Source organism: Nerophis lumbriciformis, linkage group LG05 (genome assembly GCF_033978685.3).
Source record: "Nerophis lumbriciformis linkage group LG05, RoL_Nlum_v2.1, whole genome shotgun sequence".
Classification (NCBI taxonomy): domain Eukaryota; kingdom Metazoa; phylum Chordata; class Actinopteri; order Syngnathiformes; family Syngnathidae; genus Nerophis; species Nerophis lumbriciformis.
This window is the reverse complement of record NC_084552.2, coordinates 25,223,726-25,250,579: the sequence shown is the minus strand read 5'-3', so window position 1 is coordinate 25,250,579 and position 26,854 is coordinate 25,223,726. Positions and strand designations below refer to the sequence as shown.

The 26,854-nt window shown below is 38.1% G+C and overlaps 1 protein-coding gene across 1 annotated transcript in view; it reads right to left on the bottom strand.

Moving 5' to 3' along the window:
- The window catches only part of slc7a8a (solute carrier family 7 member 8a), a 117,277-nt gene that overhangs the window by 61,312 nt on the left and 29,111 nt on the right, over window positions 1–26,854 (bottom strand). The gene's annotated exons all lie outside the window — the stretch shown is intronic.

Here is a 26,854-nt window from a genome sequence, read left to right as displayed (position 1 = left end):
GGACATTGAGGACAGGGTGGACGCCACAGCCAACAAGGAAGCCTTCATCACATTGAAGGATCACAAACCCAACTTCGCAAATAACCCAACATGCCGACTAATAAACCCAACTAAATCTGAAATAGGAAAAATCAGCAAAATAATCCTGGACAGAGTCAACACAAAAATCAAGGACAAAACACCACTCAACCAATGGAGAAATACAGCAGCAGTAATCAAATGGTTCAACAACATCCAAGACAAACAACAGCACAACTTTATCTCCTTTGATATCGAGGAATTTTACCCTTCCATCACGCAAGACCTACTGACTCAAGCACTAGACTTCGCCTCAGACTACGACTCAATCACAGGCAACGAAAGAAACATCATCATCCACGCAAAAAACTCCATTCTCATCCACAACAGTACACCATGGCAAAAAAAGAACAATGCAACATTTGACGTCACTATGGGAAGTTTTGACGGAGCAGAAACGTGTGAACTCGTTGGGAGTTTCCTCCTCTCCCAGCTCGCTAGCCTCAATCTGAACCTTGGTATTTACCGTGATGACGGACTGGCAGTGTGTCGCGCCTCGCCAAGGAGCAGCGAGAATACCAAGAAGCGCATATGCCAAATTTTCAAAGAGAACGGCCTACGGATCACGATTGAAGCCAACAAGCAAACCGTCAACTTTCTTGACGTCACTTTCAACCTGAGAAATAACAGCTACCAACCATTCACGAAACCCAACACAACACTCCAATACGTGCACCATGACAGCAACCATCCACCCACCACCACGAAAAGAATACCTACCGGAATCAATAAAAGGCTATCGATGCTGTCATCTAGCAAAGCTGAATTTGACCAAGCAACCCCCCCGTACCAAAAAGCCCTTGATGAAAGCGGATACAATTTCACCCTCACCTATGAACCCACGCCAGGAAACCAACCAAAAAAGAACAGAAAACGAAACGGCATCATCTGGTACAACCCCCCATACAGCAAAAACGTCTCAACGAACATTGGACACAAATTCCTCAACCTGATTGACAAACACTTTCCCAAAGACAACAACCTAAGAAAAGTATTCAACAAGAACAACATCAAATTGAGCTACAGCTGCATGAACAATATACGACAAATCATCTCAAACCACAACAAAACAATTGCAAATGAGCCGTCGACCCCCAGTCAGAACGACTCCAAAACCAACAAAGCATGTAACTGTCGAAAGAAACCTGATTGCCCCCTCAACGGGGGATGCTTACAAACATCAGTTGTCTACCAATCTAAGGTAATACGCAAGGACATTAACACATCCGACACATATGTAGGATTAACCGAGGGTGAATTCAAAACCAGATGGAACAACCACAAGGCTTCTTTCAGGAACAAAAACCTGCGAAATACCACAGAACTCAGCAAACACATTTGGGACCTCAAAGACAATAATGTTGAATATTCAATAACATGGCAAATTCTTGCATCCAGCACACCTTACAATAGTGGTAATAAAAGATGCAACCTATGCTTGAAAGAGAAACTGTTTATTATCTACCGTCCAGACCTGTCATCCCTCAACAAGCGCAGCGAAATTGTAACAACATGCCGCCATAGACGGAAACACCTCCTAGGTAACACATGAACCAATCACCACGCCCCTAGGCCAGCCTGTACCCACCCACTCTGTGCCCTATATAAACCATGGTATGCGAATGCTCCCATTAAAATCTCCTGACGATTGAGGGTACCCCCCTCATGAAACAGGCCTGTAGAGATGAAATAGTCTTGTGATTTTTTTTCCCCACACATACATATATATATATATATATATATATATATATATATATATATATATATATATATATATATATATATAAATGTGTGTGTGTATATATATATATATATATATATATATATATATATATATATATATATATATATATATATATATATATATATATATATATATATATATATATATATATATATATATATATATATATATGATATGTGTGTGTATGTTACTCATCAGTTACTCAGTACTTGAGTAGTTTTTTCACAACATACTTTTTACTTTTACTCAAGTAAATATTTGGGTGACTACTCCTTACTTTTACTTGAGTAATAAATCTCTAAAGTAACAGTACTCTTACTTGAGTACAATATCTGGCTACTCTACCCACCTCTGATATATATACACATATACAGTACAGGCCAAAAGTTTGGACACACCTTCTCATTTCAATGCGTTGTCTTTATTTTCATGACTATTTACATTGTAGATTGTCACTGAAGGCATCAAAACTATGCCACCTGTGAGGTGAAAACCATTTCACGTGACAACCCCTTGAAGCTCATCCAGAGAATGCCAAGAGTATGCAAAAAAGTAATCAGAGCAAAGGGTGGATATTTTGAAGAAACTAGAATATAAAACATGTTTTCAGTTATTTCACCTTTTTTTGTTAAGTACATAAGTCCACATGTATTCATTCATAGTTTTGATGCCTTCAGTGACAATCTACAATGTAAATAGTCATGAAAATAAAGAAAACGCAGTGAAAGAAAAGATGTGTCCAAACTTTTGGCCTGTACTGTATATATATATATATATATATATATATATATATATATATATATATATATATATATATATATATATATATATATATATATATATATATTCACAGTAGAAAATACCCAAATATTTGGATATAAACGCAATTTGGTAGTCAGAATGTCAAAGAGGAATGTATTTTTTAAATGTTTTACTGAACTGCAAGTCATTGATTTGCTCAAAACTCGGTGACATGAAGTATAGTAAGAATTTAGTGCACATTTTGAAAACATTTGCACTACAATTGCAAACAAGCTACAGTTATTAAAAAAAATAATGTAGTAAACCAACTTATAAGCAACTTAAAATAGTGAAAACATTTACTCCTCTTTATCATAAGCAGTTGTTTAAACAAACAGACTTGTTTACTTTTTTCAGATGACAATGCTGATCTCTTTTTTTTGGTACAATGCGACCTCAGCTTGTTGTGATGACTTACAGATGTCCAACGTTCTCCAGGAAGCAAAATAAATTCACATTTAGCCAGTAGTTGCAAGTTGATGCTCTTGTTTGTGTAGTAGTACAGTTGGTTTATCCTTGTTGTAATTGTGCCTCTTCAAGGTACGACAGATCAGCTGTGGTGATAGGATTGACACCTTTTTGCAGGACTTGGTCTTCACAGACGTTAGACGTCCTGCTTGCGGTGGATGACCCTTTATCTTAACTGTGCTACTTTTGTTGACAACTATGATGCAGGTAAACTGCCAGTGCAGCATTCATGCTATCTGTGCCATCCACGAGTGTGGTATTTTAAACTTGATGTGTGGCGATGATAAGAACGTCTGTTGCTGCAATACCAACAAGTTACCTCAGTTTTATCCAAAGTTCTGTTTTGAAGTGAAATTGGCCGCCTCCCATCGTGATCACAGTGTAACAATGCACGTGTCTTTTGGGTTAAGCCTTAGCCCGGATGTGAATAATCTGCAGTCATATATGATTACGCAATCATTTAAAAAAAAAAAATCATATGCGTTAACTCATTAACATTGACAGCCCTAATAGAGTGAGGATGAATATACTGTATAATGTATATGTATACTTATAGGTAGGGATGTCCGATAATGGCTTTTTGCCGATATCCGATAATCCGATATTGTCCAACTCTTTAATTACCGATACCGATATCAACCGATACCGATATATACAGTCGTGGAATTAACACATTATTATGCCTAATTTGGACAACCAGGTATGGTGAAGATAAGGTCCTTTAAAAAAAGAAAAAAGAAAAAAAATAAGATAAATAAATTAAAAACATTTTTTTGAATAAAAAAGAAAGTAAAACAATATAAAAACAGTTACATAGAAACTAGTAATTAATGAAAATGAGTCAAATTAACTGTTAAAGGTTAGTACTATTAGTGGACCAGCAGCACGCACAATCATGTGTGCTTACGGACTGTATCCTTTGCAGACTGTATTGATATATATTGATATATAATGTAGGAACCAAAATATTAATAACAGAAAGAAACAACTCTTTTGTGTAAATGGGGGAGGGAGATTTTTTGGGTTGGTGCACTAATTGTAAGTGTATCTTGTGTTTTTTATGTTGATTTAATTAAAAAAAAAAGAAAAAAGATACCGATAATAAAAAAAAGATACCGATAATTTTCGATATTACATTTTAAAGCATTTATCGGCCGATAATATTGGCCTGCCGATTTTATCGGCCGATAAATGCATCTCTATTTATAGGGCTGTCAAAAATGACAAGTTAACTCATGTGAATAATCCCAAAAAAGTATTGTATCACGTATACACGCAGATTCAATATTTATTGTATTTTACTAGCCATTTGCGGCCCGCAGTTAATTATTTACCGGCCAGCCACACATTCTGGAGATGCTATTGCAAAAATAAAAAATAAAAACATAAAAAAAAGTAGAATGAGGTGAAATCTAACTAGAAAAAGTTGCAATGTTGACACAAAGCTGCCATGCAGGCTGATTTTTTCTTTTGTCTATCTCTATTTTTATTTTCTTGTCATTGCTCAAAAAAAAAAAAAAAATCAATGTTATAATCAATTATTGACCTATTCAAGGCTCCAATTATTTCAAATATTTCACTTTAAAATGTTTTATGTGGAAAATATTGCATACATTGTGTGGTTGCCATACAAAAACATCAACGTTTTCTTTGACAAAAGAGCATAAAACAAACAAAATAATAGTTCAAACGTAAAATTGACAGATATATCTGAAGTTGATCTCGTAACTTAAGTGTTGAAAGTAAAAAAACAAACTAATAAAAATGTATCACTTTATGAGTGGGGCACCTTTTGGATCCCAAATATATTCAATGGGATTTTATTTATCTTTTCACTGTGATTACTCAAAAATAATATTGAATTAAAATCAATGGAGTCCTGCGTTATTGATCTTTTTAAGGTTCTAATTACTTCACATCAAACATTGCTTTCTGAATGTTTTGGGCAGTGGGAGAAATACTGCATATTTCAGTTTTATTATACAATACAAAGTTGTCTTTGACAGAAAAGGCATTACACCTTTGGTTTTTTTTTTTTTAACTTTATATCAACCTGAAGTTGATATACTGTAGAGATTTACTGTGAGCGTTAAATTTAAAAAAAAAATAATAATTTGACTTGTTTTTAACATTTTAATGGCTCAGACCCTTTATGGTCCCCGGGAGCCCTAAAGGTAAAAAAACAAACAAAATTCATATATTTTGTTATGATTTGAAAATGAAAAATATCAAAATGGCCACCGCATGCTTTAATTTTGCCGTGTGCGGCCCTCATTGGAAACAAGTTTGGACACCCCCGTGTTACAGCCTTATTCCAAAATGGAATACATTGATTGTGGCCTGAGAATTCTACACAAAGTACCCCATAATGAGAATGTCAAAAGGGTGTTTTCTTTCTATTTTGCAAATGTATCACAAATAAAACAAACAAAATCACATGTACATACAGTAAGTATTCACAGCCTTTGCACAATACTTAGCTGATGCAACTTTGGCAGCAATTACAGCCTAAAGTATTTTTGAATACAATGCCACAAGCTTGACACACCTATCTTTGGGCAGTTTTGCCCCATTCCTCTGTGCAGCACCTCTCAAGCTCCATCAGGTTGGATGGGAAGCGTCAGTTTTCATCCAGGATGTCTCTGTACTTTGCTGCATTCATCTTAGTCTAGTCAGGGAGGTGACTAAGAACCCCATGGTCACTCTGTCAGAGCTACAGCATTCCTCTGTGGAGAGAGAAAAACCTTCCAGAAGTACAACCCTTTCTCTACCAAACAGGCCTGTATGGTATAGTCATTACTTGGTCAAAAGTTTCCCAAAAATGCACCCGAAAGACTCACAGACCATGAGAAACAATATACTCAGGTCTGATAAGACAAAGATTGAACTCTTTGGTGTGAATGTCAGGCATCATGTTTGGAGGAAACTAGGCACCGCTCATCACCAGGCCAATACTATCCCTACAGTGAAGCAAGGTGGTGGCAGCATCATGCTGTAGGGAATGGTTTTCAGCGGCAGGAACTGGGAGACTAGTCAGGATAGAGGGAAAGATGAATGCAGCAATGTACAGAGACATCCTGGATGAAAACCAACACTTCCCATCTAATCTGATGGCGCTTGAGAGGCGCTGCAAAGAGAAATGACCGAGACTGTCTAAAGATAGGTGTGCCAAGCTTGTGGCATCGTATTCAAAAAGACTTGAAACTGTAACTGCTGCCAAAGGTGCATCAACAAAGTATTGATCAAAGGCGGTGAATACTTATGTACATGTGATTTTTTTAGTTTTCCATTTTTTTTAAATTGCAAAATTAAAAAAAACCCAACATTTTCACATTTGTCGTTATGGTGTAGTGTCTGTGAATTTTTTTAGGACAAAAATGAATGTATTCCATTTTGGATTAAGGCGGTAACATAACAAAATGTGGAAAAAGTGAAGCCCTGTGATCACTTTCTGCATACGGATGCATTGATCAGGTCAATGCATCATGTACGTCAGTACAAAGATGAGTGAGAAGACCCGAACTTGAGTGCTCACTGGAAAATGTAACGTCAAAATACACTCGACGGGACTTTAAATAAAATTGGTAGTACATTTTAAAGAAAATAAATGACGGGCATTCAAGTAAAAATATATTTTTTCAAATGCTTCTGGATGACATTGTGACAAAAAATGCATTTATGTTCTAATATTTGACTTTTTTAAAGTTAATTTAAGTTATGTAAAAGTGTAATTAATCTGACTAAAAAGTATCATTTGACAGCACTATGCCAGGGGAGGCGCGTGTAACCCCGGAGAATGTGCTTTATCAGTATCTACACTACAAAACAAGCAAGACTTCCTCATTTTGATTTTAAAAAATCAGCACATATTTGTTTTGTAGGTTAAAGTGTTGTATATATTGTGCTCCTGAGTTAATGTTGCTGATCAATTTGATTATTATATTTTCTATCAAATGGCTCAAATCGGTCAAAAAATATTTATGGTTTAAATAAGGATATACCGTATTTTTCGGACTATAAGTCGCAGTTTTTTTCATAGTTTGGCCGGGGGTGCGACTTATACTCAGGAGCGACTTATGTGTGAAATTATTAACACATTACCGTAAAATATCAAATAATATTATTTAGCTCATTCACGTAAGAGACTAGACGTATAAGATTTCATGGGATTTAGCGATCAGGAGTGACAGATTGTTTGGTAAACGTATAGCATGTTCTATATGTTATAGTTATTTGAATGACTCTTACCATAATATGTTACGTTAACATACCAGGCACGTTCTCAGTTGGTTATTTATGCCTCATATAACGTACACTTATTCAGCCTGTTGTTCACTATTCTTTATTTATTTTAAATTGTCTTTCAAATGTCTATTCTTGGTGTTGGGTTTTATCAATTAAATTTCCCCCAAAAATGCGACTTAAACTCCAGTGCGACTTATATATGTATTTTTTCTTCTTTATGATGCATTTTCAGCAGGTGCGACTTATACTCCGGTGCGACTTATACTCCGAAAAATACGGTAATAATTTTTTTAATGCAGGCAAATTAAATATTTTCTGTTACAGACTAAAACAATCTTAACAAATCTATTATTTATTGTAAGTTATAGATTACATTTGTCATGTCAATAAGGATGCAATGTTATGCAGAAGTGTATTTATAACAACAAATGATGCTCTTGTGGGGGCAAGAAAATGTATTCTTTTTCCGTAAAAAGAAAGTTTTGAGCAAATGAATGACGTTCATTAATTTAAACATTTTAAAAATGTTCCTGTCTAACATTCTGACAATAAAATTGGGATATTTTTGTTCATTTAAATTATGCAAGCAAGAAGTTTCCTGTGAAAAAAAAAAAAATCACTTGGCAACACAAAATGTTATCCTTTGCTCTCAAAACGGTGCCCCCTCATAAAAATGTCATACAAAATACACGTGCATCTCAATAAATTAGAAAAAAATACTTATAAAAAATTATACAACTCTTTTAGACGGAACAAATTCAAGAATGTTTTGAAATTGTTGATAGTTTTGATAATTATATAAATAAATAATTGCTCCCTGTCATAAAAGTCTGACAATAATTTAGCATATTAAAAAAAAAAAAGCATTCTGGTCCAAAACTGAGCGATTACATTGAGAATTTCAAACATCTAATATGTAGGTATAATGACAAAAATGAGGGAAAATGCCCTTTTGTGACAAATTGTCAAGTTTCTCATTGAGCTGTGAGTAAAAAGCACAGATGTGCATTTTGCTTTATTAGCATCACCTGAGACCTTGATGCTTCCTGTTGATGACCTGCATGAACAAAAGACTCCACATTATGTAACTGAAGTGCTATGCCTTTTTTTTTTTTCAGCTGAGTCTGCAAAAAAAAAAAAGAAAAAAAAAAAAGAGGTCTCCTGACTTGTTTGGACAAGCCACGAAAACACGAGGAAGACCCCCGAAGAGTGGCTTCATTACAACTTGTGGTGACTCCTAAATATGAACATTTTATGAACTTAAAACAGCAATAAGTAAGTTGTTTGGTGAGAGGTGTCCAGGCTGGTCCACCAATTGTGGTTGCCATGGAAACAACAACAGTGCCGCAATCTCCTTATGAAAAGCAACATGACATGTTGTGATAGTGGCACTAATTGATTCAGAGTTTTATTTGACACTTGCTTAACGTGATCATTCACAATACTGAACCCTGATTGATCTTTTCCCATGTGCGTGAGTGGATTAGCTCCCGTTTAAAGACATCACCATTGAGCAAATGCATGTGCAAATGGGCCACATCCTTTCCATCCATCTGAGAGTAAATTGAAAGCATTCTTTAGTGATTGCATTTGTCATGTGACCTGCAGCACTTCACATCTTCCAGGGAAGGTTTTGTATTTGCACAGCTCACTCAAGCCATACTGTGTGTGTGTGCGTGTGTGTGTGTGTGTCATTTGAGAGAAGCCACCGAGCTTGTTTTTGTCTGTGCTAACAAGACCACAATGATACCATAGTGTAGACCAGGGGTGTCAAACTCATTTTAGATGGGGGGCCACATGGAAAAAAATCTACTCCCAAGTGGGCCGGACTGGTATAATCATGGCACGATAACTTAAAAATAAAGACAAGTTATGATTGTTTTCTTTGTTTAGAAATAGAACAAGCAGATTCTGAATTTGTACAAATCATAATGTTGTTGTTTTTATTTTTTTTACAATTAACTGTTGCGGTTAATAGTATATATACTTTATTTGTCGTTATTTATATTTTCTGAATAAATTATGTGATAATATTGGTTAATTTATTTTAAATCTATCAAGATAAATACATGATATCAAAATCCTATTACAGTATGTTATTTATGTAGTTTGATCATTTTCCTCGACTGATGTACTAACATCATGTGATTTATTTTGTACATATGTAGCATCATCTACAAAGATACAAATAATTGCTCTTGCGACATCTAGTGGACACATTTAGAACAGCTGTCTCTCTTTTTTTTTAAATTAATTTATATTTTTATTCATTGCTTTCCAAAAATAACACCAGCCAAAATATAAAACAAACAGAGGAAAAACAAAACACACAAGACAAAGCAAATAAAACCAAACCAAACAAAACAAAACAACACCCAACCCCCCACTCACACACACATTCACACATCCATTGAGAGAGGCTTACATGAACTAGAGCAATGGTTCTTAACCTTGTTGGAGGTACCGAACCCCACCAGTTTCATATGCGCATTCAATGAACCCTTCTTTTTTCAAATTCAAGAAAAAGTCATATATTTTTTTACTGGTTGAACCGCGCATGAACATCACCTTGTTCAAAGAACAAAACCAACACAGTGCATGAACTCACAACAAATTACACACCTTACACACATTACCATGAATTGATTAACGTGGAAACCGACTTAAACAAGTTGAAAAATGTATTTGGGTGTTACCATTTAGTGGTCAATTGTACGGAATATGTCCTGTACTGTGTAAACTGTACTGTGTATTCTCTTCCCTTGCAATCTGCTCGTAAAAGTTTCAATCGATCAATCAACCTGCAAATCAGATGGAAAATTAGAGGGAACATTGTTTGGGGGTATCCATAATACGCTGATAGGGAGAAGTTTTTATTTACACGATAAGTCGGATGTGTCTTTACCTGCGTGGCGGAAGCTCCGCCGAATCCCTGAGGCCCACTCACCGAACTCCTAGGGTTCGATCGAACCCAGGTTAAGAACCACTGAACTAGAGAAAATCCAAAATGAAAAGAAATTCAAATTATAATAACAAAAACAAAACAAAAACATTGATAATACTAGGGATGTCCGATAATGGCTTTTTGCCGATATCCGATATTCCGATATTGTCCAACTCTTTAATTACCGATACCGATATCAACCGATACCGATATATACAGTCGTGGAATTAACACATTATTATGCCTAATTTGGACAACCAGGTATGGTGAAGATAAGGTACTTATAAAATAAAATAAAATAAGATAAATAAATTAAAAACATTTTCTTGAATAAAAAAGAAAGTAAAACAATATAAAAACAGTTACATAGAAACTAGTAATTAATGAAAATTAGTAAAATTAACTGTTAAAGGTTAGTACTATTAGTGGACCAGCAGCACGCACAATCATGTGTGCTTACGAACTGTATCCCTTGCAGACTGTATTGATATATATTGATATATAATGTAGGAACCAGAATATTAATAACAGAAAGAAACAACCCTTTTGTGTGAATTAGTGTGAATGAGTGTAAACGGGGGAGGAAGGTTTTTTGGGTTGGTGCACTAATTGTAAGTGTGTCTTGTGTTTTTTATGTTGATTTAATAAAAAAACAAAAAAAACAAAAAAAATTGATACTGCTAATAAAAAAAACGATACCGATAATTTCCGATATGACATTTTAATGCATTTATCGGCCGATAATATCGGCAGGCCGATATTATCGGACATCTCTATTAATAACAATAATTCATACATTAACCATCTGACCAAACCAGTCGAATTGACTTTTGCAGTCAAGATATTCAGGTTAATTTTTATACTTAGCAAACTCATCCCGCGGGTCGGATAAAACGTGTTCGCGGGCCTGATCCGGCCCTTGGGCCGTATGTTTGACACCCATGTCTCTCTCACATACTCACCCATTAAATGCGTGAGTATGTTGTACTACATTTTGCAGTAAAGACAGCCGATCGCTCCTCTTATAGAGGATCTTTGACTATAGTATTCTTGCAGTACGTCCTAAAAAAAAAAAACCAGCATCGACACTTGTTGAATATCCCTGATGTTAAGAAAAGGATTAAAGAGGATTATCAGAGTTGTACAGAAGGAAAAGGTCGGTGTGGTTTGAACTTCACTGCCATGTCTTGAGTCAGCTGCCACTGCAACTTTATCTAAGCCATAAAAGATCAAACTATGACTTCTCTTCACAAACAATACCGTTACACATCGACGCTGAATTTATAACCCCAAGTAAAATAACGAGAGCGTTATCTTTCGCAACCTACTTTGCAACACGTAGAGGCTGATGTAATTACCAGTGACACACACACACACACACACACACATTTGCACACACTCAGAGGTGACATATTGAGTAGTGAAAGGCACGGAGATGCTCTCGATAAGGCTGTTAATGAGTAACCCCTCCTGTTTCGTGTTGTTTGCTGCTCGGAGGATGGAAAATTGGACCAATCGCTAGCAAACACAACAGGTAGTAATGGCAACACAGGCAGCTACTTAGCGTACGACTGCAACAAGAAGTGTCCTCATTTGTTTGACGCATGTGAAAGAGGACCACTTTACCGACATCAAACCTCCATAAATTGTGGACAATAATGAATTAAAGTCATCGAGTGAAATGAGTATAGTCCTCACATTGACATTTAAGCAGGCGTTTTTATGGCACTATATCTTCTCAAAGCCAATGAATAGAACTGAGGTGTCGCACTTGTTATCATTGAAGGCCACATCACAGTTATGGCAATAATGGCTGTTAATGTATAATTGCCTCATGATATTATTATTACAATTCATAGTTGCCTATGAATTTAATTAAGTACAATTTGATGGGTAACTTGCTTTGAAATCATTTAAGCATCAATTTGCACTTCTTGCACAACACGTTTCAGAATATATGATAATATGATATTTGACACGGTATTACACAAAACCCAAAACCAGTGAAGTTGGCACGTTGTGTAAATCATAAATAAAAAAAGAATACAATGATTTGCAAATCCTTTTCAACCTATATTCAATTGGACATACTGCAAAGACAAGATACTTAACGTTCGAACAGGAAAACTGTGTTATTTTTTGGAAATATTAGCTCATTTGGAATTTTATGCCTGCAGCATGTTTCAAAAAAGCTGGCACAAGTGGCAAAAAAGACTGAGATAGTTGAGGAATGCTCATCAAACACTTATTTGGAACACCCCACAGGTGAACAGGCTAATTGGCTAAATGATTGGGTATAAAAGCAGCTTGCATGAAATGCTCAGTCATTCACAAACAAGGATGGGGCGAGGGTCACCACTTTGTGAACAAATGCGTGAGCAAATTGTCGATCAGTTTAAGAACAACATTTCTCAACCAGCTACTGCAAAGAATTTAGGGATTTCACCAGCTACGGTCCGTAATTTCATCAAAAGGTTCAGAAAATCTGGAGAAATAACTGCATGTAAGCAGCAAGGCTGAAAACCAACATTAAATGCCCGTGACCTTCGATCCCTCAGGCGGTACTGCATCAAAAAGAGACATCAGTGTGTAAAGGATATCACCACATGGGCTCAGGAACACTTCAGAAAACCCCTGTCAGTAACTACAGTTTGTTGCTACATCTGTAAGTGCAAGTTAAAACTCTACTATGGAAGGCGAAAACCGTTTATCAACAACACTCAGAAACGCCGCCGGCTTCGCTGGGCCCGAGCTCATCTAAGATGGACTGATGCAAAGTGGAAAAGTGTTCTGTGGTCTGACGAGTCCACATTTCAAATTGTTTTTGGAAACTATGGACGTCTTGTCCTCCGGAACAAAGAGGAAAAGAACCATCCGGATTGTTATAGGCGCAAAGTTCAAAAGCCAGCATCTGTGATGATATTGGGCTGAATTTCCCCAAGGTATCAATAAAGTACTTTCTATTCTATTCTATTCTGTTAGTGCCCAAGGCATGGGTAACTTACACATCTGTGAAGGCGCCATTAATGCTGAAAGGTACATACAGGTTTTAGAGCAACATATATTGCCATCCAAGCAACGTTATCATGGACGCCCCTGCTTATTACAGCAAGACAATGCCAAGCCACGTGTTACAACAGTGTGGCTTCATAGTAAAAGATTGCGGGTACTAGACTGGCCTGCCTGTAGTCCAGACCTGTCTCCCATTGAAAATGTGTGGCACAATATAAAGCCTAAAATACCACAATGGAGACCCCGGACTGTTACAACTGTTACTGTTACAACTTAAGCTGTACATCAACCTGAAAACCTTCAAAAATTGGTCTCCTCACTTCCCAAACGTTTACTGACTGTTGTTAAAAGGAAAGGCCATGTAACATAGTGGTAAAAATGCCCCTGTGCCAATTGTTTTGCAATGTGTTGCTGCCATTAAATTGTAAGTTAATAATTATTTGCAAAAAAAATTTAAGTTTCTCAGTTCAAACATTATTATTTAGGAATTACACAAGGTGCCAACGTCACTGGTTTTGGGTTTTGTATATAATATTAAAGTTTCAAAATATGCAATCGCATGTGATACATTTTCCCTGTCAAGATGAAAAGACAACATTCAGTAAGAAAGATAAACTATATTAATTCCAGGCTTTTGCGGGCTATATAAAGCGGTGCAGCGGGGCAGACCTTGAGTTTTACACCTGTGCAATAAAGACATATGTTAGAGTAGTCAGTGTACAGCTTGTACAGGGTGTCCATAAAATCTGGGTACAATGGGCAATTCAGACTTATTCCATCAAGTTCACCTGAATTTTGCAAAGCACATCAAATCACGCATTGAACATCACGGAAATCATGTTGAAAATAATATTTGTCGACATTAGAAATGAATAAAATGGTTTTCTTTTAAAAGTGGTGTGTTTTTAAAGGGGAACATTATCACAATTTCAGAAGGGTTAAAACCATTAAAAATCAGTTCCCAGTGGCTTATTTTATTTTTCGAAGTTTTTTTCTAAATTTTACCCATTACGCAATATCCCTAAAAAAAGCTTCAAAGTGCCTGATTTTAACCATCGTTATATACACCCGTCCATTTTCCTGTGACGTCACATAGTGATGCCAATACAAACAAACATGGCGGATAGAACAGCAAGGTATAGCGACATTAGCTCGGATTCAGACTCGGATTTCAGCGGTTTAAGCGATTCAACAGATTACGCATGTATTGAAACGGATGGTTGTAGTGTGGAGGCAGGTAGCGAAAACGAAATTGAAGAAGAAACTGAAGCTATTGAGCCATATCGGTTTGAACCGTATGCAAGCGAAACCGACAAAAACGACACGACAGCCAGCGACACGGGAGAAAGCGAGGACGAATTCGGCGATCGCCTTCTAACCAACGATTGGTATGTGTTTGTTTGGCATTAAAGGAAACTAACAACTATGAACTAGGTTTACAGCATATGAAATACATTTGGCAACAACATGCACTACTTTGAGAGTGCAAACAGCCCATTTCAGGTGCGCTAAGAACATATTTTTCCACGATTTCAGCACTCAGGTTAACCATACCTAAATAGACACAAAATACTGCATTACACAAGACTACCCGAATGTACTCGAATGATTGAAAAAAATAAATGTTTTTAAGCTAAATTATTGGTAAACACAGTTTATGTATAATAATTTACGTAAAACCGTGAGTAATGAATAAAATTTTCATCAATTAATATATTCTGTAGACATACACTCATCCGCTCTCTTTTCCTGAAAGCTGATCTGTCCAGTTTTGGAGTTGATGTCAGCATCTGCTTTGAGTGTCGCAGGATATCCACACATTCTTGCCATCTCTGTCGTAGCATAGCTTTCGTTGGTAAAGTGTGCGGAACAAACGACTGACCATTTCGTCGGCTTTCCCCACAGCCTCGTATTTTGAACAAATTTCGTTCAATTTCTTGCCACGTTCGCATCTTTGGGCCACTGGAGCAACTTGAATCCGTCCCTGTTCGTGTTGTTACACCCTCCGACAACACACCGACGAAAGTGAGAAAATGGCGGATTGCTTCCCGATGTGACGTCACGTTGTGACGTCATCGCTCCGAGAGCGAATAATAGAAAGGCGTTTAATTCGCCAAAATTCACCCATTTAGAGTTCGGAAATCGGTTAAAAAAATATATGGTCTTTTTTCTGCAACATCAAGGTATATATTGACGCTTACATAGGTCTGGTGATAATGTTCCCCTTTAACTATATACCCACAGACTTTGTGGACACCCTGTACTATAGTATAGATTCACTATCCACTGAAGATGAGTCAGCACACAGCCATGACTGTCGAGGGAGCATCAACACGATAAAAATAGTGTTTTGCCTACAGTCAAGCATGGCGGTGGTAGTGTTATGGTGTGGGACTGCATGAGTGCTGCTGGCGAACACAAGTGAGTCTACCTCAGAGTAAACATGTCCGAATTGCGTCCTTTGTGTGAATATTCAGTGTGAGCACCTGTCTTGGGGGGGGGGGGGGGGCGCAGCTCACTACGGGTTGTTCTCCTGGGATGCAGAATGGACTACTCCGGACAAGGCGTGCAGGTAAAAACATGATTTAATTACCCAAAACTCAAAGAGGGTACAAACAAAAAAGGAACACAGAGCGAAGGCACAACGCGCTGATCGCACTTGGAGCTAAAGCACAAAACTTAGCGCAGGAAACCAAGAAGCTAACACTTAGCATGGACTTGAGACAAGTAATACTCACAAAACTTTGGCATGAAACAAAACTTCCGTAACAGGTTGCATGAAGCAAATAATGACGCCAGGCCGACTGACTGTCAAAGGCAAACTTAGATAATGCCTCTGATTAGTGCTCGGGTAGCAGGTGAGCGGCCGAACACTAACCAGAGACAGGTGAACATAATTAGCAACAGGTGCGTGAGTCCAAGACGTGAAACAGGTGACACTAATGGTTGTCAAGGTAACAAACAAACAAGGAAGTGCAGCCAGGAACTATGGAGTCTTTAAACACAAAATAACATAAAACATGATCCAAACCACAGATCATGACAGCACCGTTGTTATCTAGAACTGCCCTAATTCTCTTGGACATATAATTCACCAGAGCTGCACAGGTTGTTTCGTTCACTCCTCTAGGATGACATCACTGGTGGATGTCGGACCCCTTGAGCGTGCCCCACAGGTCAAGTTAAAGTTAAAGTACCAATGATGATCACACACACTTGGTGTGGTGAAATTAACCTCTGCATCTTAAAGGTCTTAATACCCACTTTTATTCTCTGGCTTTTAACACTACGTGAGTTGTGTGGTCCTCTGTGTTTTTAAATTTAGATTTTTATTTATTGTTTTAATTGGTTTTAGCCTTTAAAATAGTTTTTAATCATATTTATTTTGATATTGTTTTGATATTGTTTTGATATTTATTTATTTTTTGTTTTTATTCAGTCATTGGTGGAGCTAAGGATAATATTTGAATATTGTTTTTAATATTGTTGTGTAGCACTTTGTAAACATTTTTGTTGTTTAAATGTGCTATACAAATAAAGTGGATTGATTGATTGGATTGGATTGCATTTTGACCAATCCCCTTGTTCACCCCCTGGTGAGGGGAGCAGTGAGCAGCAGCGGTGGCCGCGCCCGGGAATCATTTTGGTGATTTAACCCCCAATTCCAAACCTTGATGCTGGGTGCCAAGCAGTGAGGTTATGGGTCCCATTTTTATAGTCTTTGGTTACTTTGGTGTGACCAGTTTGGGGGTTTGAACTCACGACCTACCGATCTCAGGGCGGACACTTTAACCACAAGGTGTGTTTGGGATCTTTCCGTCGAAAAACTGCCAAGTCGGAGCCCAGTTTCTGCTTCGTAGTACATGTTGGGTACACAGCTCCCCCAGTACCGACAGGACTCATGCAACCCCAGACCATGATGTTACCACCACCACCATGCTTAGTTATAGGCAAAACACAATTTCCCTGCTATACTCACTTGTGCTGCCATCTATTTAGACACTAAAGCAGTGGTTCTTAACCTGGGTTCGATCGAACCCTAGTTGCGTCGGAGTTCGGCGGAGGTCAAGACACACCCGACTCATGGTGTAAATAAAAACTTCTCCCTATCGGCGTTTTACGGATACGGCAACAGCAGAAGTCAGACTGATTTGCAGGTGTGTAATTTGTTGTGAGATAATGCACTGTGTTGGGTTTGTTCTTTGAACAAGGTGATGTTCATGCACGGTTCATTTTGTGCACCAGTAAAAAAAAACATGGGAACACTTTAGTATGGGGAACATATTCACCATTAATTAGTTGCTTATTAACATGCAAATTAGTAACATATTGGCTCTTAACTAGTCATTATTAAGTACTTATTAATGACTTATTCGGCATGGCCTTATTATAACCCTAACCCTCTAACCCTAACCCTAACCAAATAACTCCAAATTAAGTCTTTGTTACTTAGAATATGTTCCCCATACTAAAGTGTTACCAAAAACATATAACTTTGTCTTGAATTTGAAAAAAAACAACACTTTGTTTTTCACTAAAGAAGGGTTCGGTGAATGCGCATATGAAACTGGTGGGGTTCGGTACCTCCAACAAGGTTAATCAATCAATCAATCAATCAATTCCTTTATTGTCATTGTCATAATAACACTTAAGTCATACATGTCAACGAGATTTTGTTTGAGCTTTGTCCAGCGGCATAGAAACTGCATTGATGTGCAGGTTGACAATAGTTTACATTTTAGCATTGTCAGGATTGATTGATAAGAACCACTGCACTAAAGACTCTGTTGATATCGAATATATTCCGCTATACCAGCTGTACACTGACTACTTTTAAAAGTATATCCATTTCTATGATATTTTTCCTCTGAGAAGATACAGTATATCATTGTAAAAATGTTTGCTGGAAAGCAAGGGCTGTACTTGCTTTTGGGAGGTATTATTTTGCTTTTATTTAGCATGGTCACACACATTTTTTAACAGATTAGGCTTCTTATAAAAGCCCAATCAGGTTCTTGCCAAACTGGTTGCCCACACGCACACACACACACACACACACACACACACACACACACACACACACACACAAAAGGGCCCCTGACAAATGATCTCGTCTGTAATGTGATTACACCAAGGTGGCAATTGTATGAACAAAGGTTTTTCATAAGCATCAGCTGACCCCGCCGCCTCCGGTCAAAGCAGCTATCACACAGAACATCGCCAACCAGCTCATAACTCCGAAAGACCCTTGATTATTGTTTTGTACGAGCAAAAGTATCGGGACATGTGGGCGTGACACCTACATCAAAACGGTAGACTTTCTATAAGGTCAGAGGTGACCATTGTTGAATCAGGGTGTTCTTTCGCACCAAACCCACTTGAGTATGCCACAAAAGGACACACAAAGCAGGGAGCATAGAATTGCACAAAAATACTGATGCCTTCAAGCATTGAAACACATGCTGACTTCTGATTGTACCATGTTTTCCTGGAAGTCTGCTGGTCTTCATTCCAAAGCCTGAGTCTACTCTTGACGGGTGTTTGCACTTGTAAACAAGGGGTCGGGCTGAAGACAAGTTGCACAACCGAAGAAAGAGCCGGATCGAGGGTGGGCGTGAGAGGGTGGGAGGAGGGAAAACGTCTGGGATTTTTTTTTAAGACCAAGAAGAGGAATGTATGAATTTACAGTGAGGGCCGGAGCATGAATAGACTGTAGGGAGGAGTGTTTGACGTTGTGGTGGTGGTAATATGAGCTATGTGTTTACCATGTCTCCCCCAGAAACATATGAGGTGCTGCCTGGGACTATGTGTGCTGAAACACGTGCTGAGTTCATGATCCACTTAGGGTGTCAGTCAATACATCGTTACTTTGCACTGCATCGGACTGAGATCTGCCTCTCATGTTTTGGCCCGCTAGTGATGCTAAATAAGGCTGCTAAAATATTAACAGCGCTTCTCAGTGTGATGCGTTGCAATTCAACACTTTGAAAACACATACAACTAAACCTTTTCATTCCTTTACTGAAAATGAAGCATGCAGTATTTGTGCAGTATTAAAAAATTGACATGATTTGGAACATGGAAATGAAATGTCACTCCACTTTTTGACCACAAAATGCCACTAAAGGTAAACAGGAGATTGGCAGAAATGTCACGTTCTGTGTTGACAACCGCTTATCTCGACTGCAACATTTACTTTTAAACCTACAGAAGTTTGTTGACATTTTTTTATTACAGATTATATATATATATATATATATATATATATATATATATATATATATATATATATATATATAATATATTTAAAGTTAAGTTAAAGTACCAATGATTGTCACACACACACTAGGTATGGTGAAATGTGTCCTCTGCATTTGACCCATCCCCTTGATCACCTCCTGGGAGGTGAGGGGAGCAGTGGGCAGCAGCGGTGCTGCGCCCGGGAATCATTTTTGGTGATTTAACCCCCAATTCCAACCGTTGATGCTGAGTGCCAAGCAGGTATATATATATATATATATATATATATATATATATATATATATATATATATATATATATATATATATATATATATTAGGGCTGTGAATCTTTGGGTGTCCCATGATTCGATTCAATATCGATTCTTGGGGTCAAGATTCGATTCAAAATCGATTTTTTTTTTTCAATACAACACGATTCTCGATTCAAAAACGATTTTCTTCCCGATTCAAAAGGATTCTCTATTCATTCAATACATAGGATTTCAGCAGGATCTACCCCAGTCTGCTGACATGCAAGCAGAGTAGTAGATTTTTGTAAAAAGCTTATATAATTGTAAAGGACAATGTTTTATCAACTGATTGCAATAATGTAAATTTGTTTTAACTATTAAATGAACCAAAAAATATGACTTATTTTATCTTTGTGAAAATATTGGACACAGTGTGTTGTCAAGCTTATGAGATGCGATGCAAGTGTAAGCCACTGTGACACTATTGTTCTTTTTTTCTTTTTTTTAATAAATGTCTAATGATAATGTCAATGAGGGATTTTTAATCACTGCTATGTTGAAATTGTAACTAATATTTATACTGTTGTTGATAATATTCATTTTTGTTTCACTACTTTTGGTTTGTTCTGTGTCGTGTTTGTGTCTCCTATCAATTGCTCTGTTTATTGCAGTTCTGAGTGTTGCTGGGTCGGGTTTGGTTTTGGAATTGGATTGCATTGTTTTGGTATTGCTGTGTATTGTTTTGTTGGATTGATTAATTTAAAAAAAATTAAAAAAAATTAAAAATTAAATAAAATTAAAAAATTTTTTTTAAATGAGAATCGATTCTGAATCGCACAACGTGAGAATCGCGATTCGAATTCGAATCGATTTTTTCCCACACCCCTAATATATATATACATAGTCAGTATTATACTGTATGTATATGTGTGTATATGTATGGTATATTTATTATATACAGTATATATAAAAAATTGCAATTTCTCTCATCATTTATTTTGTTTATAAAAACACATTTTATATACTAAAAGGACAAGTTAAAAAAAAAAGAAGTATTTTTAGTGCAAGCCCTTCTTTTCGACTTACAGTACTAAGCCATGTTTACACGTATTAATTTAGCGATGGCATCTGTAATGTCATAGATGGTGCCTTTGGACCACGACTCTCTTAGGCTCGTTTGTGGTGTTTTTCTTTAAATTACCTTGTGGTTTTAAGATAACGCTGGTACTTTTTTGCCTCTAAACACTGTCTGTGTATTGTTCCTCGTCTTCAAGTGATTAGAGAAATACACGTGTTAAAATTCACGAGAAACAACTTGATGGCGGCATGTTGCATTGTTTACTGTTGTTTGGTCGGTGTCTTTTTAAATACAAACAAAGGAGTTCCCTTTCCCTGTTTTTGGCACTAATTCCTCTTCAGGTATTGTTGGTTTAGCTTCCATTGAGCTCTCCGTCCGTCTCTGCTACATTGTTGACATCCGTGCTCCTGCCAACTCTCACATGCATGGATCTATCAGTGCCGTTAAGTTATTTTGAGGTGTTACATTAGCCGCACCCGCCCAAACATAAACATTTCTATATTAACATTAGAGAATTATATCCTCACTACAATATACATTGGCACCTCAATTTATTGGTACCTCAGCTTACAAGTATTCTGAGCTATGAGCGGTGTCTCTGCTTTTTCTTATGCTGGGTGCAAGCACAGATCAAATTGATTTGAATTCATTTAAATGGACAAGGCTGACTGGAGCTTTTGAGTGGAGGTACTATATCGTAATATAGCACAGCAGCACTGCAGGGTATAAAGTGCTGTTTTGTATACGCCAATGACAAGCTGATATGTGCAAAGTCATCTCATTCCGCTAATGTTACTCTTACAGTATTTAACAGCTGCTGTCATTTTGTTGTATTCTTTGACTACAATGACAATAAATCTTTCATTCATGCAAAATGTTTCTCCCTGTCAAACTCTTGTGACTGTTTTGGACTTGCGTTGTTTTTCCCCGTTTGTGTAGTGTTTAAGCTCCTTTATATGCCTGCCTGTCTGTCAGTGCTTGATCATTGTTCCGCGTACACGGCTATGTAAGTATGTATGTTTATTTTCTACTAGTTTTGTTCCTGTGCACTTCCTGGCTGCACTTATCTTTCTTTGTACAAACCCCGTTTCCATATGAGTTGGGAAATTGTGTTAGATGTAAATATAAACGGAATACAATGATTTGCAAATCATTTTCAACCCATATTCAGTTGAATATGCTACAAAGACAACATATTTGATGTTCAAACTGACAAACATTTTTTGTTGGCAAATAATCATTAACTTTAGAATTTGATGCCAGCAACACGTGACAAAGTAGATGGGAAAGGTGGCAATAAATACTGATAAAGTTGAGGAATGCTCATCAAACACTTATTTGGAACATCCCACAAGTGAACAGGCAAATTGGGAACAGGTGGGTGCCATGATTGGGTATAAAAGTAGATTCCATGAAATGCTCAATCATTCACAAACAAGGATGGGGCGAGGGTCACCACTTTGAGCAAATTGTTGAACAGTTTAAGAAAAACCTTTCTCAACCAGCTATTGCAAGGAATTTAGGGTTTTCACCATTTACTGTCCGTAATATCATCAAAGGGTTCAGAGAATCTGGAGAAATCACTGCACGTAAGCAGCTAAGCCCGTGACCTTCGATCCCTCAGGCTGTACTGCAATAACAAGCGACATCAGTGTGTAAAGGATATCACCACATGGGCTCAGGAACACTTCAGAAACCCGCTGTCAGTAACTACAGTTGGTCGCTACATCTGTAAGTGCAAGTTAAAACTCTCCTATGCAAGGCGAAAACCGTTTATCAACAACACCCAGAAACGCCGTCGGCTTCGCTGGGCCTGAGCTCATCTAAGATAGACTGATACAAAGTGGAAAAGTGTTCTGTGGTCTGACGAGTCCACATTTCAAATTGTTTTTGGAAACTGTGGACGTTGTGTCCTACGGACCAAAGAGGAAAAGAACCTCCGGATTGTTATAGGCGCAAAGTTGAAACGCCAGCATCTGTGATGGTATGGGGGTGTATTAGTGCCCAAGACATGGGTAACTTACACATCTGTGAAGGCGCCATTAATGCTGAAAGGTACATACAGGTTTTGGAGCAACATATGTTGCCATCCAAGCAACGTTACCATGGACGCCCCTGCTTATTTCAGCAAGACAATGCCAAGCCACGTGTTACATCAACGTGGCTTCATAGTAAAAGAGTGCGGGTACTAGACTGGCCTGCCTGTAGTCCAGACCTGTCTCCCACATTATGAAGCCTAAAATACCACAACGGAGACCCCCGGACTGTTGAACAACTTAAGCTGTACATCAAGCAAGAATGGGAAAGAATTCCACCTGAGAAGCTTAAAAAATGTGTCTCCTCAGTTCCCAAACGTTTACTGAGTGTTGTTAAAAGGAAAGACCATGTAACACAGTGGTGAACATGCCCTTTCCCAACTACTTTGGCACGTATTGCAGCCATGAAATTCTAAGTTAATTATTATTTGCAAAAAAAAAAAAAGTTTATGAGTTTGAACATCAAATATCTTGTCTTTGTAGTGCATTCAATTGAATATGGCTTGAAAAGGATTTGCAAATCATTGTATTCCGTTTATATTTACATCTAACACAATTTCCCAACTCATATGGAGTTGGGAAATAAACTCAGTTTATTTTATGAACTGGAATTACTAGAATCTAATACAAAAGTGATCCTTTCACTTGGGTCAGCGCACTTTGCACTCAGGCTGAAGTCAGCGCATCGAATCATCTGAGTTTGCAATGGTTCTAGCGAGTCCACGTCATTGGATCAATTCGAATCAATCACCCGAGGGTGAACGGCGATCTCAAACTCATGGTTCCCGAATAAGGCCACAAAACAAATCTCCTGCACTGTTTTTCCACATGGGATGCGTTCCTCCGCAGCCATGTGTTATAAATAAATACATCTGCAGCAGTAGCAGCAGGAGGTCAGGCCCATCTTCTCTAAATAAAGATCAAAATAAATATCCAGACCATCTATGTTACTCGGGGTGTTATTTAATGTCAGGACCAGTTTGAACTTGTCAGCAGCTGATACTCTTCTCTTCACTTGCTGTTAACGCTGAGTAAGAGGAAGTCGATGTTACACACACTTTGGGGTGTGTTTGTGCGAAACAACACTGTAATCAGGACAAGTATTTTACAATGTACATATGTCATATTTATCTCCTCCTGCTTGGATTTTGACCCACCCTCAGTGTTAATCTGGTTAAATCCAGTTCTTGCTTTCCCCAAATCGTCTTTGTGCTCCACTGTACGTCTCTAGTCTTTCCTCTCTTTTGTCCTTTCTCCCACTGCTTTATCAGTGAGTGCAGGAAACTTTAATGAGACTCTCTTGTGACAGGAAGCGCTTAGTTCCGCCTCCACATGCAGAAAAGTGGCCGGAATTCTGCTGGAAATGACAGAAAAGTGGACTTTTGCCCCCTTTTGACAACCTGACAGCTAAATAGAGGACTATCATATAGGTTGATGATGTATCATGCTGTGGAGAAGGTGTGGAATGTTGCACTATCCTTCTGTGTGGACTTTTCCCACCACGGCTTTTCCTGCCAAACTCCATAAAAATACACCTTTGTGCACGTTAACGTTTACAGCAACACACACACAAAACTTCCACAGTTAGCCGTCAAAGTGCAACTTGACAGGCGCATACGTCATACTTGCTGTTCACGCCAATTCTTTTGCTTCCCCCTCCTGTATTTTTCTTTCAGCTTTGCAACCTAATCTCAAAGCTCCTCCGAGTGAATGGAGTGCTTTGTTGTTTTGAAGCACCTAGTGCAAAAACATTAGGGAACTCTTCTATAAGACAGGAAGACTGCTGTTTTTAAGGATCAATTGCAAAACCGCCACTCAAAAATGTTCTATATACTGTAAGTGGAGTGCTCTAAGGTCCTGCTTCAAAAGATCTGTTCAAATGTCCTCCATATCAGGGGTGTCAAACATATGGCCTGAGGGCCGGATCAGGCCTGCGAACAGGTTTTATCCGGCCCGCGGAATGAGTTTGCCAAGTATAAAAATGTACCTGAAATTTTTGAATGAGAGAAACAGCTGTTCTAAATGTGTCCACTGGATGTCACAATAGCAATTCTTTGTATTGATTGATTGATTGATTGAAACTTTTATTAGTAGATTGCACAGTACAGTACATATTCCCTACAATTGACCACTAAATGGTAACACCCGAATAAGTTTTTCAACTTGTTTAAGTCGGGGTCCGCGTAAATCAATTCATGGTATCTTTGTAGCTGATGCTACATACAAACCCCGGGAAATTGTGTTAAGTTAAGTTAAAGTTAAAGTACCAATGATTGTCACACACACACTAGGTGTGGTGAAATGTGTCCTCTGCATTTGACCCATCCCCTTGTTCACCCCCTGGGAGGTGAGGGGAGCAGTGGGCAGCAGCGGTGCCGCGCCCGGGAATCATTTTTGGTGATATAACCCCCAATTCCAACCCTTGATGCTGAGTGCCAAGCAGGGAGGTAATGGGTCCCATTTTTATAGTCTTTGGTATGACTCGGCCGGGGTTTGAACTCACAACCTACCGATCTCAGGGCGGACACTCTAACCACTAGGCCACTGAGTAGGAAAAACTTGGAAAAACGCGGTTCATAGCGTAACTTTTTGGTGTAACCGTTATGAGCGTTCTGTTCAGGTATATTTCTTTTATATTTTGATAAATCATCATATTTATGTACAAACCCCGTTTCCATATGAGTTGGGAAATTGTGTTAAATGTAAATATAAACGTAATACAATGATTTGCAAATCATTTTCAACCCATATTCAGTTGAATATGCTACAAAGACAACATATTTGATGTTCAAACTGATAAAAACATATTTTTTTTGCAAATAATCATTAACTTTAGAATTTGATGCCAGCAACACGTGACAAAAGAGTTGGGAAAGGTGGCAATAAATACTGATAAAGTTGAGGGATGCTTATCAAACACTTATTTGGAACATCCCACAGGTGAACAGGCAAATTGGGAACAGGTGGGTGCCATGATTGGGTATAAAAGTAGATTCCATGAAATGCTCAGTCATTCACAAACAAGAATGGGGCGAGGGTCACCACTTTGTCAACAAATGCGTGAGCAAATTGTTGAACAGTTTAAGAAAAACCTTTCTCAACTAGCTATTGCAAGGAATTTAGGGATTTCACCATCTACGGTCCGTAATATCATCAAAGGGTTCAGAGAATCTGGAAAAATCACTGCACGCAAGCAGCTAAGCCCGTGACCTTCGATCCCTCAGGCTGTACTGCATCAACAAGCGACATCAGTGTGTAAAGGATATCACTACATGAGCTCAGGAACACTTCAGAAACCCACTGTCAGTAACTACAGTTGGTCGCTACATCTGTAAGTGCAAGTTAAAACTCTCCTATGCAAGGCGAAAACAGTTTATCAACAACACCCAGAAACGCCGTCGGCTTCGCTGGGCCTGAGCTCATCTAAGATGAACTTATACAAAGTGGAAAAGTGTTCTGTGGTCTGACGAGTCCACATTTCAAATTGTTTTTGGAAAATGTAGACGTCGTGTCTTCCGGACCAAAGAGGAAAAGAACCATCCGGATTGTTATAGGCGCAAAGTTGAAAAGTCAGCATCTGTGATGGTATGGGGGTGTATTAGTGCCCAAGACATGGGCAACTTACACATCTGTGAAGGCGCCATTGGTGCTGAAAGGTACATGCAGGTTTTGGAGCAACATATGTTGCCATCCAAGCAACCATGGACGCCCCTGCTTATTTCAGCAAGACAATGCCAAGCCACGTGTTACATCAACGTGGCTTCATAGTAAAAGAGTGCGGGTACTAGACTGGCCTGCCTGTAGTCCAGACCTGTCTCCCATTGAAAATGTGTGGCGCATTATGAAGCCTAAAATACCACAACGGAGACCCCCGGACTGTTGAACAACTTAAGCTGTACATCAAGCAAGAATGGGAAAGAATTCCACCTGAGAAGCTTAAAAAATGTGTCTCCTC